The 15,999-nt window shown below is 40.9% G+C and overlaps 1 long non-coding RNA gene across 2 annotated transcripts; it reads right to left on the reverse strand.

Moving 5' to 3' along the window:
- Positions 1-508: 508 nt before the first annotated feature.
- LOC149918636 (uncharacterized) lies at positions 509-9,400 on the reverse strand. Of its 2 annotated transcripts, none has more exons than XR_016465612.1 (3): positions 9,207-9,400; positions 2,264-2,398; positions 509-1,371 (listed from the first exon to the last, which is right to left on the reverse strand). It is a non-coding gene; the product is annotated as an uncharacterized LOC149918636 (long non-coding RNA). The 2 variants fall into 2 exon arrangements; XR_016465613.1 differs by having other exon boundaries at positions 9,098-9,400.
- Between the last annotated feature and the right edge of the window lie 6,599 nt (positions 9,401-15,999).

Below are 15,999 nucleotides of genomic sequence, written 5' to 3' on the forward strand. Positions count from 1 at the left end.
ACTTCACCACACACTCTTTGGTGACATAGAAAGCAGTCAGATATTGACCCATGCAATAAAAAAGGTCTTTTTTCTTTTTTTTTTCCATCAGGACTCTGTACATGGGAAATTCCAGCACACCACAGGAAGCTACAATATGTTGTTTCTGTAATTATATATTGATAAACAAGGAAAAAAAAAAAAAAAAAAAGCAGAAAACTAAATAAAATCTGCTTTTAATTCATCATCTTGACTTCTCTTCTAAGCTTTTCTGACACTGGCTCAGCCTCCCCCACTCTGCATCTCGTTGCACTGAATGCTGCCTGATCACATGGCCACAATTCAAAATGAGACCAAATGACGCAGAAAACTAAAATTGAACTTTAACCCCACCTCCTCCCCTCAGCTATTTCCCCCCTGTGCTGACTGCAAAAACATATATTTATATAATAATAAGGAGAAAAAATATCCCAAGCAAGTAATTCCCCGCAAGTACTGAAGACAAACAGCAACAAAAAAACCTCATACATTTAATTTGACACAAAGACTTTTCTTTTTGCACAGTTCTGCCAGGCATATTATCTGCAACTGGAAATAGAGCATTTAGAATGAAGAGCAGAAATAGAAATGTAGGGGTGGGGACTGTGAGCTCAGAAGAGCCTTTTGTCTGGCGATACTGTGACTAAAGATAATCTTTGTTTATCTTGTATGTTTGACTTGTGCCTTGTATATCCAAAGTGTTGGAAAAAAATGTGGAATTGCAAGTGAGTAACTGAGCAAACCCATAATGCAGGGTATAATTTCTAGGCATGGCGAAGGCAGGAAAAACAAACTCTGCAGTTATTATGCTGTATTTTTTCTCTACAATAATCTCTCCCAGACTTGTGGTGCAAGCACGTTTCAGTTATAGTATACCTGAAGTAAGGATTTCACAGCAGAAAGAAACAAAACGATGGTCACATTTATTAATGTGCTAATGCAGAAAAAACATAGCTGCAGTGCACCCCAGCTACATGAGTACAGTTTAAAGATAAAACTTTACGGAGAAGAATGAGTAAGCTCAAGGCTGCAGAAAACTGAATAGGATTTAAGTATTTAGTGTCATCCAATCAGTGAAATATGATTAATGAGTCTGGAGGAGTACACTGCTTTTTAGTCTGCAAAGTAAAACGAGCATGGGGGGAAACATATTTGAGCTCTTCAATGATAAAAGAGGCAGCAAAATTCTGCACAGCTAAACTCCACGTTATATCACAGTTGCTTATTTCTCCTCTGTGTGATTAGAGCCTCCCTTTTCCCTCATTACGGGCTTGATATTATTGAAGCAAAGCCAACAGCAAGTTAGCAAGCCAGCAGGGGAGCAAATTGATTATACAGTTAGCTGTGGAAAAACTGAAATTCTTTATTAAGGGGAAATGAAATACAGTTAATTTATGCTTCAGCTCAACCCCTCCCACACTACACTTACTCTGCTGCTACTCTGAATTTTCTCTGAAGCTACGAGACGGCCAAGAAATTACAGAAGCTTTATTGATATAAAAATAAGTCAGGCCTTCAGGATTCTTTTAAAGGGTTTTTCTATTACTAATTACCATAACTCACTCACTATATAGGACAACACGGCATTAAAACAAGAAAGAAAGGTGGAAGCATTTGGTTTAATGTACACTGAAAGACTTTGCTATCTGTCTTCAAGCGGTCTCACAAAGGCGGTTCACAAATGAATGTAAACACCAACTCATCTGTAGAAAAACAACTTAACTTCTGTGATATCTCAATTACAAATCTTCTTCCTCAAATGAGGGAAGTAATCCTTTGGGACCAGAAGTCATTTTCTGAGAGAAACATTAGGCCATTTACTTTATTTCTGAGAAGAATGGCACGTTAAGCAGACCACAAGATAGAATTCACTTCTGGAAGGAGATCTTGCAGAAGGCATCAGATGGTGCCATCCTCACCCTGTCCCAGGTGATGGTATTGGAGAAGCTTGGTATTGTTTATTAACCAGAAAAGCACCGAAACCTACTATGCAGACTGCACCTGAGGACAACACCTCCTCCTGTCCGCAGCCCTTTGTTCTCCCACCCCAACTGTTTGCCCTTGGCCCTGATAAATGGGGCTCTTGATGGGACCCCACTGAAAAATGCCTCCTCCCAAGTGCCTGCCACATCCCATTGTTTTCAGCTGAGCTCTGGACAGCGGCTTCCATTCCCAAAGGCAGCCACTGCTCCTTCTAATCTATTTTTCATCATCCCTTTCCCTCCCCTGATGGGATGAAGGATACATCATCTTCAGAGGGCACCTTGCCTCCTGTCCCATGGGGCGTGAAGGGTGGGGGAACTTCTCAAAGACGAGCAGTTTACGGAGAGACAGCCCACACGAGAAACCCACAGGGGGAAATGTTTAACCAGAACACTCCCTAGGAAGGAAAGAAAAACAAACCATACAACATGCTTTTAATAAAAAGTGTGAATCAGTCAGGTTTCACATGCGTGAACGCAGCCTTCATCAGAGCAGTAAGGAGGGGCAGCACTAATTGCTGGCATGCCGCAGGTACACCCCTCAGTACTTCAGTCTGTTTGCATCAGCTTTCCTTCTGCTTTCTCTGTGCTTCTCCTACAGAATTTGCACACGCAGTGTACCAGACACTGATTAAGGGCTTTGAGATTTTTCCCCTCATTTTCAGACAAAACTTTTACCAACACTCTGCACCTGTCAGCGCCTTTTGGCTGAAAATGTTCAATAAAAGTATTAGTATAAAAGCAAGAAAGCCTTGTTTGCACTACGCACTACATGAATAATAATAGCACTACAGGAGAAGTAAAAATACACGTTATGCTTTTATTTCCTGTTGCCTCTCCCTTCCCCCAAAGTATTGCAGAAAATAAACGCCTCATTTCTTATTTGCTGTTATAATACCCACTGACTAATACAGAGAAGTGATAATAAATGCAAGTGAAAGTTTGCATACAACTTGAAGTGCAGAACAGCTTATTTCACTGAAAACTGGATGTTCACCAGGAAACAAGGAATGATCCAACTGCCCCTGCAATTGCTTGAGATATATTATTTTTAAAGATGGTATTGAAGTAATATGCAGGAGGAAAGAAACTGTTTAAAGAATAGTGCCAAGACTGGCAAATCTAAAATTTCCTACATGCAGTCATACTGCAGCTATTTTGGGAGCCACAATCACCTCTTGGAAAAATAAATACATTTCCACAGAACAGCAATTCTGCATGTTGCACTTGGCCAAGTTGACTGAAACCAATGGGGTAATGACTTTTACAAGCGGCAAAAGCCAGTCCTTCCACAAAAGCAGCCCCTTATCTCAAGAAATACAGAGCTATTTTGTTGAAAGAAAAAAAAAAGGTATTAGAATGTGTTTTTACCTAACTGTACATTCAAACAGAAGTACAGCCACTTCTTGTTTGTTAGAAAATTTCTACTAGGAAAAAGATTGCAAATCTGGAGTACACAAACTAATGTAAACAAACAATCATTGACAGAAAAATGATGTTCTTGTTCTGAGAGGCATTTTTTTAAAAAGAAACAAAATCTAATGGCTTCACAAAAAAAAAAAAAAGAAAATCACTGAGTCAGATTTCAGAGAAATTCTCTGTGCCCCTCTGAACCATCTTTCCTTACCTATGGCTGCTATGCATTTTAAGTAGTACTATTCATACGTGATGCAAAAGAATTATAAAGAAACCAACCAACCAAAAAAAACCCAGTTTATCATAGCTCTGTCTGAGATGCATCCAAAAAGCATCCAGAAAGAAGTGGGTGTATATGTATGTATATATGGAAGCATATACATATGTGTATATATAAAAATGGATTAAATGCATGTTGTAAAAATATCTAAAAAAAGCCACAAAACACATGAGAACTAAAATAAAATATAATAAAATGTAGGAGGAAAGCCTATGCAAAATAGAATATTGAATGGGAGGATGGCAAAAGACTGTGGGAGAGCTACAGCTCTTCTCTTTTAGCAAGGTAATGGAGGCACGGGCCTCCATTGTAAAAAGTAGCCCCAACATGGCCCGGTTATGAGGCCTAACACACCTTAGTGAAGCAGGGCCATCTTAAGGAGAGGACTTGGTGAAATCTAGAGCGCAGGCTCCAAGTTGATGTGCCCCATCATCTGCAATAAACTTGCTGGACATAGTAAATATTACATGATTTCATTGTGCATGACCAAAAAAGCTATGATACATGAAAAGCTGAGGGGACAAATGCTTCCTATATTAGCAAGAAGTTGTTTTTTTAGGGAAAGGGCTGCATGCAGGTTAGTTAATTACATTACTAATGTATCTGTCCACGTCTGTGCAACAAATCTGGCTATAGACTCTGTGAACACCGTGAATCTTCATCTTTGTCATGATGAATCCAACCTGATCCATGTGAATGGCCTTTTCACCATCTGGGGTCACAGATACCCCCAGACTGCAGTGAAGTATTTGGTGGCACAAGATCTCCAAAGTCCTATGGGTGACCCTGGTACCAGTCTTAAATATGAAATAAAATACAATTTCTTATACCTTGAAGGAGTGAAAAGATGTCTTCTGTACAGTAGGCAACAAAAAGAAAGGTAGCTGAGAGCACATACCAAGTGAATGGCACAGCTAGAGTCCCTATCCTAGCTTTGTGTTTTGCACAATACAGTTTCCTAATGCTTTCATAGTTGTCTCTAGAGCTTTTCCATTAACAATGTTTTGCAAAAATTCGGGTATTTCAAAAAATCGTTACTGATTTTGAGTGTATTTTTTTGTGAATCCAAGTTGAAGCCCTAAAAGAAAAGATAAAGAAGCTGGCCTGGTATTTAGTGCAACAGATAGGCATCTCAGAGACAGCTGGTATCAAGAAGAGTGATAAGATTGAAGGCACTCAGAAGTTCTCAGCAAGTTTCAGAAATCTGTCACTTGTGAGTGCCATTTCCTGCATCTTTAAGACACAAAAAAACATGCTTCAGCATCAGAGAATGCCTGACTGCAGCCAGAGGAACAAGCATTACTGATATCAACTACAGCTTTGGCAGGAGTAGTACCCTGTACTTAAATAATTGTTATCTGTAGGTGATTCCTTGAATCAGCTGCAGTGGACAAGTGCTTTTCCATCACCTCACTGACAGCTGGATCCTGAACAGCTGCAAAGTCTTTGTCTACCTCACTAATGGAAATGAAAATGAAGAGTGAAATTTACTTACTCAGAATAAAAACTGGATCTTCATTTTCCTTCCCAGTTTTATCAGTTTGATAGGTCATATCAGCCTAATTTCATGAATATTCCTAACAATCTAAAAAGAAAGTTGATCAACACAAATTAAAAGAACCCTAAAATGGAAGAGAGATGGAGAGTAATGTTTAACCATTGTAGAATTCTTTTATTAACATCATCTATTGAGTAAGGCTGACGCACAGCAATCTGGGTTATTTTGCTGTAAGTGTAAAGTTACCTAAGTAGAATGTCTCTGCAGAAATGAAGGAATGCAGCAGAAAGGTGAAGATTTGAAGAGGAGGATCTGGTTCCCTGAAAAAGTAGAGCAATATAAGAACAAGTGTGAGAATTGGTAGAAACTTATTATTCTTACATTATTATATATCTATATTCTTATATTATTTCTTATTATCCTTGAGATGCTAAGAATAATATTTTGTAGATTTATAGTGTGTATAGAGTCAACTCTGTATTGTTTAGACTACTAGAAGATTTTAGAAACCCTAGACAACTGGAAAGCTCCAGAAGAATATCTGGAGCAGTAGAGCTTGGCTGATTCCCTATGGAATACTAGGTAATAAATCCCATCAAATGTAAGCTTATATGGGGACTCGGACTCAACAGGGAGGAAAATGAAAGTAAAAGGAAAGAGGGGCAAAAATGAAGTTTGATATAGTTATAGAACATAGATCTTTGTTAAATTCCTGGATATAATCAGGGCAAGTTGCATTTTGAGATACTGCAGGTTCCTTGTGGCTGAAAGAGTTTCATTCTCCAAGCCAACAAGGATGTTATGAGGCTCAATAGCAATTGTCTGTTCCTTTTGCGTAAAATAATATACTTGAGAACATGGAAGTCTGGAGCAAGGATTAAAGGGGCAAAACTATCAAACAATCTTACAATTTCTGTAAACTTTTGCTTGTGTGGGAAGAGGGCAGCCTGCCTGGTGTGCTTCTGACCAGTGAAAGGAGATCACTTAGGAGAAGCCCAGCATTAAAGCAGATAAATAATGAAGTAGGCAAAACATCGAACTGACGCTGAAACAGCACCTCTGAAGTGAATGTGTTCAGAAGAGCCTCGTGGCTGGGGGGAAAAAAATCCCCATTTTATATTATAAGATCTACTTTTAATTCAGTGGTATTTAAAGCATGTTTTCAATAAAAGTGTTTTTAAAAGCAGTCAGAATTTACAGAACGAGACCAAAAGGTGAAGTCCTGGATGACTTTTGGCTGAAGGGGGAAAGAGGAATCATTGGCACACATGTCTCAGAAAGATGGCCTTGCCTGCATCCCTGGCCAGATCCCAGTTCTGGTAACCACTCTCAGCTTCCCCCAAGACAACTTTTGGCTCTGCCTCCCGCTCAAAGCTATTGTGCAAGAGATTTCTGACTTGTCAGACTGATAGTCTGCTCTTTCAAGCAGAAGTGGCTGTGATTCAGCCAGCAGTGGAGTAACCCTTCTGAGGCTAAAGCTCCCTCAGCTCAGCTGGAATTAAAGGTGGTATTGTAGACACAAAGAATTTGTTTTTCTAAGCTTTTTCACAATCACTGAATTGTTGCTATCTTTATGCATACGATGTCTCATTGGTGATGACCAACCACGTGCTGCTGAACATCTTTCACTGCAAACAGGAATAAGGTTGGGCATTTCTGAGCAGCATTTCAGTAGCATGAGCAATATTATGAAATAGGTTTTTCATTTGTTCATCAAGTCATCTCAAAAGAACAAGAGAAAAGAGGATGTCCTAGCATTACAGAAACACTTGCAGTTGTAGGGCTGGCAAAGCTTGACTTGAAAGCTTAGACACTGCTCTAATCATGCCAATGTTTCTTCAGCATCTCCAACAGCAAACCAGAACTTCCTTTGGGTTCTAACACAAGCTGTTTCCTGCCTGTCACCCACTGTTCTTAGTTTGGTTCCCAGTAGGCTCAAAATGTTGCATCTGCAATGTTTGATTTTCCTAACCAAATTCAAACTTCTGGTCATCGGCAGCTGTACCTCAGCACTGACTTCCTTTTACTCTCCCTTTTTGACTAGTTCACTAGAAAGACTCCTTGTTTCTGCAATACTTTCTAAATTGCTTATACAGTTCTAAAACAGCATTCCACTTTTCCATATTTTCCAAATAATGCTGTTGTTAACTTACTTGTGGTGCATTTGTGATTCAAGGTTAGTACTTCATGGAGAAAAGCATAAACATTAAGGTACAGCTTGCCCATAACATTTTAGAAACCAGCATATTCATACATCAAACATCACTGTAATAGTCAATTAGGAGAGCTGCTTCGGTTCACTTTTTCTCCATACCACTGCCTTTGTCATGAGAATGAAAGACCCAGTATGATGTCTCCAGCAATGACGGAGGGGATCTGCGTTTTTAGAGAAAGATCTCAGGGACAACTTACCAGTACAATTTAGTTTCTTAGAAATGAATTGAAAAAGGAAAAACTGGAAGGGAACTAACCTCAGGTTTCCTAAGTTACCAAGATTCCATGAGAAATGATGCAGAGAAAATAATTAATCAGCAAAGCAGCTAGCAGAAGGTATAATAAATAGCTTTTGTATGAAGATAAAAATATATTAAACTAACGTCATGTTTCTCTACCATATCTATGTAAAAAAAGTAGATAAAAACTGCACAGTTCTGATTTAAAGCATATTTCTGGTCATATTACAAAAAAACTTCTTTGGGCTACACCCACTGGTGAGTTCCAGCATTTTTGGTCATGTTGGCTGTCAAATATGCACATGGAGTTTTGTTCATGGGAAAGGTCCATTTCATGTTTCCAGGCTCAGACTCTTATTATAGCTGAGATCAAACCCTGTAATAAAACCCTCTACAGCCGCCAATTCTATCATACGCAAATACTTACACTTCCACTGAATCCTCTAGCCTAATCTACCATCTACAGCTTTACTTACCCTAAGGATATTGCCAAAGGTGCATTTTTTCCTCATCATTTCATATTCCAGGCATGGCCAAAGTATAAAATTCAATCATTTTGTTCATCTTACATCAAGAAAGCAACAGTCTTAACAGCACAAGCTCACAAACAACAAATTCAGATATGCTGTTACAGTTTAAAACCCAGCTTTCAAACCCTCATGGCTTCTCTAGACCAAAAATTCACAACTTCCCCTTAATGAAGAAATAATCTGTCACTTTCATTCTGCATTCTGTACTTCTGCCTGTGCCAACTCTGTGAAATCCTGGGAAGAGCACAGAGCACTATCAGGCGTACTTGCATGAAAACACAGAAAACAAAAAGCCCTAGACTTAGTTGTCCCTGCCCCTTCTCTATAACACCTCAAAAACCCAATGCCACCAAACAAACAGGATGCTATTGCCAGACCCTGGCAAACTGGATTTGATTTCAGCCCCCAGGCTGCATCATGCTAGCAGGGACTGCTGCAGCTCTGGTGCTGCACACAGGTCATTTCTCATATCTGCCAGAGAAGAGAACCCATGAACAGAGATAGGGATGATATTAAGCAGGCAATATTTATGTATTACAAACCAGGATGCAATATTTATATATTACTCCACAGGAAGATTTATCCAAAAAATTCCAAACCAGATAAAAACCAACCTACCAGCAAAACCTGCAATCTTCTGCATTAAATGTCCTACAAGAAAAATGGAACTCAAGAATGACATAGTCCTTCATTTGTAACACACCTTTAAACTTCATTTAAATGTTGATCACTTGACAAGTCAAGGAAGCGCATGTGAAGTGTTTAGGTGGAACTGGAATGGGTACACAGGGACAACAAAGAGCATTCTGGTAAACCATATTCCAATCTGTGCCACATCACCTAGATGAAGCACCTAAATATTCAGGTCACATAACTCCATATCAGCCCAGCGGATACATACAGGATGCATTTGGTTGTACCTATGAGATGTGAGGATCTTGGGGCCAGCCTGAGGATCTATATCCAGCTGTACAGCAGCAGTTATAAAGCAATACTAAACAGAAACAACAGCAAACATTTTCTTCCTACCCCTTAACTATCCACTGCTGCTGATTTGCTGCTAACTCTCCATGCTGCTCACCCCTCCTTTCCACAAGGCTTTTACTTTTTCAAGCCTTATATCCCCACCATTTCCCCAGAGCAACCAGCCCCTTCCCACCTGCTGCTCCTATTTTGTGCTGTTTTACAGCTGCCGTCACACAACTGGTGCAGGTCCATTAGTCTGCAGCTGGTGGAGGTAAGCAGTCCTCCCCATCAGTCTTTTCAGCTCCTCTCCACAGGTGTTATTATCCCAGCTCAGGGATCACTTAGTGAGGAGGTCTATGAACAGGATTTCAACTTTTTAGTAGATTAACTAGAATATTTTAGAGGTAAAAACAAACAAACAAACAACAAAAACCCAAACACCATGGAAAAAATGCACCAGCAGCTTGGAGCAGCAAAAGAGAATCATTTCCTTTCTGAACTCATTTGCTGCTGAGTAAATTATGAAATAAAATTATATTTCCAATTGCTGCCTTCAGGAGAGCAGAAGAGAATTGGAAAGAAAAGCATAGCGCTGAAGAAAGGGGAGCTGTGAGTGAAGTTTCCAGGCCTGCTGCAGGAATCCCCTGACAGAAGCTGTACGTCAGCCAGGCTGCGGGTCGGGCACAGATTAACCGAGGTAAAACAGAGACGTCCTGCTCTGGAGCTCTGTGCAGTTCTCAGGTGAAAGTCAACAACAGTTGGAAGCTCCTTATCAGCAATGCTGCATTTTAATGCTTTTTACTTAGCTTTCTCTTTCCCGGGCGCTTTGCCAGGAGAAGCAGAAAAACGAAAACAGAACAGCGATAAGGACTGAAAACGAAGAGTTTTTACTTTGTAAATCAATGCTAATCCTTCCTGGTTAAAGCCACGTTCTCAGCGATGCTAAGCATCGCTCCCTCTCGTGGCTAGAAGCAGCCATTGCTAACCTGGGGGCACTTGGAAATCTTTTCGTGAAAATTCATTTGAAAAAGAATTCCTCACCTAAACTTCTTTCTCAGTGCACGGTCATGTACATATTCACACGCACGAAGTGTGAGTTAAAAAGTACACCACGCTTACAGTTCATACTGGATATACAATTTCATCTACTGTCTTGATGTCGAAAGACTGCAAACGTTTATCTCCCTCAAATGGCTGATAAAACTGGAAAATAAAACTTACAGGGGTCTGATATTCATACACACAGAGCTACAAAGGAAGTGAGTTTGTCAGTGTTTGCTGACTGAAGTGCTGTGCCCGATAGCCAAGAGTTAAACCGACAAACTCACTCGCAAATTAAAGATGTGAAACTGCTGGATTCCTTTGCAGGATTAAACACACACCCTTCAGCCTCTCTTCCGAAGCTGAGCAGAATTCCATGCACTACTTTCTGTGGGCATTTCAAGACTTCAGTTACTTCATAGATCTCAAAAGTTTATTTATTTATTTATTTTTAGCACACTTCAATGGCTATTATAAATCCGACATACAAAGCAAAGACAGTCCTTACAAAGTGAAAGTTGAGTTGTGTTACTGGTGTTGTTTAACAGTGCCGTAGCGATGTGCTCCAAGGGCTTGAAGCCCACTCCCCTGCCCTGGCTTTCAGCCTGTTAACAAAACAGAGGATGCCTCTCACCCCATCTCAGTGCACCGTAGACTTGCATGAGGAGATAAAACTAAACGTAAAATAAGCAGCTCTGTTTTCCAGTCAAGCTGCAATTTCATCAACAGAACAATGAATTATTTTCTGTGCTTCCACTGCTAACAAAATTTACAGAAAGCACCAAGTGTATTAGAATTTTTTCTATGAAATATCATTATACAATAAATTCTCCCCAGAAAACACTGCAGTATGAAGACAGGAATAGAAGACCGTGGAATTACCAATATTTATGTTCTCTTTCAACTTAATAGGAATTTATTTGAACAAGAATGCATTATTTCACTGCATAGAATGAGTAATACAGTCATTCACAGGAGTAACAGCTAACTCAGATATTTCAAGCTGATATCAGGAAACATTCAAATTTATCTAAAATACACAGCTACCGTTAGATTTGCTGCAAAGAATGGTTAAGAGACCAAGAAAGAAACTACCTTGAACATAGGACGTGCAAAGTCATTCAATCACGACAAAAAAGCCAATGTGCATTCTGGGATTTTTCCAACCCCACCTTCTGTAAAGTTGTATTCAAGGTGCAAACGTCCTTGAAACAAGGAGTGTGAAGTCGATATTTTGGAAACAAACTGCAAGAATGTACGTCCATACTTTCCAGGAACTTGCAGTTGTTTTTCCTCAGCAGTGGCTGTAGCTGACTTCGTCGGAGCCATTACGTCTTCCTAAGACAACTAGAAGCATCTCTTCAGGAGTTCCCCTCACATTGTCTCCCTGCCCTTCCTTTCTATTAAGGAGCTGTAATTCAAGCTTAAATACTTTGGAAAGGAACTCATTTTGCTGCAGCAAAGGAAGACTGATGCACAAACATTAGAGGAATCTAATTTTAGATCCTTCAGACAATACGCTGGATCCTTCCACGCATTATTTAAGCCTATTTATAGTCCCCCAGACAACGCTGGAAGCACAGCCATCCATTGTGGGGCTGCTCAACTGTGCTGTGTCGGAGGGAGGAGGTGATCAAGAGTCCCATTGTTCTGGGAAGGCAGGTATTCAGGTGTTAGATGAAATGTTCATTTGCAGCCTGAACCGAGATCAAAAGATTCCGCCTCTCGGCAACTCGGCCGCTGCCAAAAACTGCGGGGTTGCTGTAGAACTTGGAAGTCCCAAACCACACCAAATTACAGGCCCAGATACAAACATTACTCACAGCTGCAGGCACGGAAAAGTGACCGTGTGCCAGGGTAAGGGGGGAAAAGCTGAAAAAGTTTTCGTTCCTCTGGGGACGCTTTCTGGAGCGGAATAAATGGCTGCACTGTACCCCAGGGGCTGAGCGGAGCAGTCAGCAGCTCCTTCGTAGGCATGTGATGGCTGGAACAAAGTTCTCCTTTCTGGTACAGCCCCTTGAACACTCTGATCTAAAAGCTGGCACTCTCCAGGCTCCAGGACTCGGTTATCAGAAGGCGCCTCACACCCCAGCCCTTCTTCACTTCTTCTTTTTAGTTCTATTTTTTTTTTTTTTTTTTTTTTTTTTTTTTGCCTCCTGTTTAAATGAACATAAATATCATCACATCTTCTGACTACAGAAGAATTTTGACAGCGCATCTCAGGCAGTGCTTCCACCACACCCATGCAGGGGGAGGAGGAGGTGGGGCTCTTCAATGCGCTGAGCTGGCAATCAGGCCCAGCTCTCTGTAGCACCACAGAAGCCTCTGGACCATTGGCTCCAGTTGTGCTGTAAGATGAGAACAGTATTTTCTCTGCGGTCCTTCTCATCTCTAACTCATAGATCATCTTTTATCAGATTTTTACTTAGTTACAAGTCCTCGGGTCTTCAGCTATTCTGGAGCATACATGCTTTTTGAAGTTATTTTTAGCTATCCAGGTCAAAGGACTTTGAGTTGGAAGCATGGAAAATCCAAAGCACTACGGCACAGCAGCTTGTTTTCATCATGCGATGTGTCTTGAGTAGAAAAACAAACAAATCTGCTTCTGAAGTTATGGACAGTCTGAACAGAAATAGCCTTCCCACGAAGCTGACTCACCTGGCCATGCAGAACCCAAGGCATTACCATTCATCTTCAAAACAGCAGCTACAAGGCACAGCACAGAAAACACAGTCACAGAATGGCTGGAAGGGACCTTAAAGCCCACCCATTTCCAGCCCCCTGCTGTGGAGGACACCCACCAGCTCAGGCTTCCCAGGGCCCCATCCAGCCTGGCCTTGACACCTCCAGGGACGGGGTACCCACAGCTTCTCTGGGCAGCTGTGCCAGTTCCTCACCACCCTCTCAGTAAGGAATTTAATATCTAATTCTGATCTCTCCTTTCTTAGTTTAAAACCATTCCCCCTTGCCCTATCACCATCATCAGACCACGTAAAAAGTTGGTCTCGCTCCTGTTTATAAGCTCCCTTTAACCTATCCGTAGGTCACTGAGATCCTTGGATGGAAGGTGTGTATAGATGACTGAGTCACTGTCCTGTTACGTATGTGAGCTAAAAATAATCCACCATTTAAAGAGAAACAGGTAGGAAGTTTGAAATGACAGGTCTGATGTTCACAAAGATGACAGACAGATTCAAAGACAGAACTTAACTCATCACTGTTTTCATCTTAACCTCTTAACCACCTTATGCAGCAACTCCATTTGTTGTGAAATCAAAAGCCATCCTTGGACGTTGATGCTGGGAGACCAAGTCAAGCTGCTGAGAGCTCCAGAAGACAGCTCCACACTGGGAGAGAACAACTTTGCATTTTATGACATTTTACAAAATTATCAAGGACAGAGATAAAGCAAATATATATATATATATTTTTAAAGGCAAAACAAAACAATAAAGTAGTTCTATCTTAAAGATTTTTGTTTCTAAATTTATGGCTTGAGATTAGTTATGACTCTCTAAGTGTGAGCTGACCTCCAGTGGAGATCCAAGCTTCTCTTGGTAACTGGGGCACATCAGTGGGGATAAGTTGTTATGCTGTCCTTTTTCAGGTACTCATGATCCCAGACCTTTAACACTTCCAGTGTTTGCTATTAAAACACTACAAAAGTAAGGCTTTCTGACCAGCTTAGGACATCTTCCTGACTTGCACCATTTGAGTATCTGATCTTAAGTTTTTCAGGTATACACACTGCATTCTGGATTCTCATTTTTGAGGGTCATATTTTTTCTGTTAAATATCTGTACCTTGTATACTTGGTTTCAGATTCCACATGCACATGCACATAAAAGCTCATGGATGAGAGTACTGTAATCTCAGAGCAAAACTATAAGAAGCAAGGTATGACAGACCTTTGATTTGATTCCTTCTGACCTTAAGCAGGACAGAATTCAGCTCTAATTATGTTCGTAGAGAATTCAAGAATGCAACGTTCATATAATAATTACACATTTGCGTAAAAATGCTACATTTAAAAGCATTTTTCTGAATCATTTGAAAAATGTCATACTAGCACCAGCATAACAGCACCAGAGACCAATCCCTGCCCACCAAGCTACAAACAAACCCAGCAGACAGAAGGGGAAGGGAGCACAGCCAGGACAGATGTGCATACAGGAATAAGCCTCTCTTCTATGCTGATAAGTTACTATTTAATTTGCTTGTGTATCATTGAGCAGCATTATAAAACAAATACCTCATTTTAAAATTGTTGAAGGAATATAACTACTCAACTATCTAACATGGAAATATGTGTAATGAAACTAGAAGAAGAAATGTGAAATACATACTGGAAAAAATATAGCGTAAGATTTGAAAAAAAATAATGTATCTAGAAGGGAATGAATTGTCAGGAACTACTTCCCAATAAGGGTGGATAAGGCCCTGGGCAACCTGATCTAGCTGTGGCGTCCCTGTTCATTGCAAGGAATTGGACTACATGGCCTTAAGAGGTCCAAGTCTAAGGGTTCTATGACTCTATACAGAAAAAAAAAAAAAAAAAGCAAAAAAAAAAGGATTTAGGTGAACAAGGAAAGGTACATAAAACTGGCAGAGAGAGATGGATGGGCAGAAGAAAACACAAAGTAGATAGGGAATGCCTGGGCTTTAAACAGAGAGATACATAAAATTATGTATAGCATGAAAGAGATGAGGAGGGAACGATTTTCACAGCTCCAGACACACACGGAAATCATCAGGTTTAAAAAACAAGCCAAAGGAAATACATTCTTTGTAAAAAAGGCGTCATTAAATTGTGTAACCAATTGAGCGTTGTGGATGCCAAGTATTTAAATGGGTTCAAGAGGGATCATACAAATGCATGTAGAATACTTCCATTGGCAGCTATAAAACCAAGGAATAATAGAAGTTTTCATGCAACTGAAAGCATCAGAAGTCCCTCAGCTGTTGGTCACCAGACATGGGGTGAATGGAGCTGGCTGACAGCTCTTCGTCTCGCCTTCCTTCCCCACAGAGCCATTAAGCCATGGCTCTACACAGGCATATGGGCTCTGGGTTTTCCCAGGACAGCAGCTCTCTGCAAAGCAAAGCAGCTCTAGGGCCCTGGAGACAAGAAGTCTGCTGGCCCCTGCAAGAGGAACCTGCACGATGGGTGAAGCAGCTTCCCACGGCCCCAAAGCTTCCGGGGCAGAGCAAGACTGTGGGAGCAAGAAGGGGCAGGAGGGATGTGGCCCCGTCCATGTCGCATCTAGAAATGATACAGCATTTCCTTCTCTTTCTCAACATTCTCCTCTAGAAAGCCAAGAGCTTTCTTGACAGCACAGTTTACAATGTCTGATTTTTTTTTTTTTTTTTTTTTTTTTTTTAAATGCCAGTGCCAAGAATTAAGATGATTTACATCATTCTCTCCAGGGTGGGGCACACTCCATCCTCCATTCAGTTAGAGGCTCCTAATAGCCCCCTTGTTGCCGAGCTGCGTTTATTGCTATAAATTGAAAGGTTTCCATTTCAAATCTCTTCAGTTCTTGAAGGAGGGCAGATCTGGGGTGGGTGGGAAGCAGGGTACAGCTTTCAGTCCTGAGGGGCTCAGCTGGTCCAGCACGCCCACAGCTCCTGGCTCTGCATCCTCCTGCAGGTCTGAATGCAGCCACAAAGGAAAGGAAAGAGCCCGACCTCCCACCTCCTCAGCATCAGCACCGTGCGCCTCACGATCCATTTCCAAATGCATTTACATTGACGCAGAGCCACACAGCCGGACTTGCTGCACTTCTGCCCTGGTGGTCAGTGCAGCGCTGCTGAG

Source organism: Phasianus colchicus, chromosome 3, assembly GCF_987193195.1.
Source record: "Phasianus colchicus chromosome 3, bPhaCol1.hap1.1, whole genome shotgun sequence".
Classification (NCBI taxonomy): Eukaryota; Metazoa; Chordata; class Aves; order Galliformes; family Phasianidae; genus Phasianus; species Phasianus colchicus.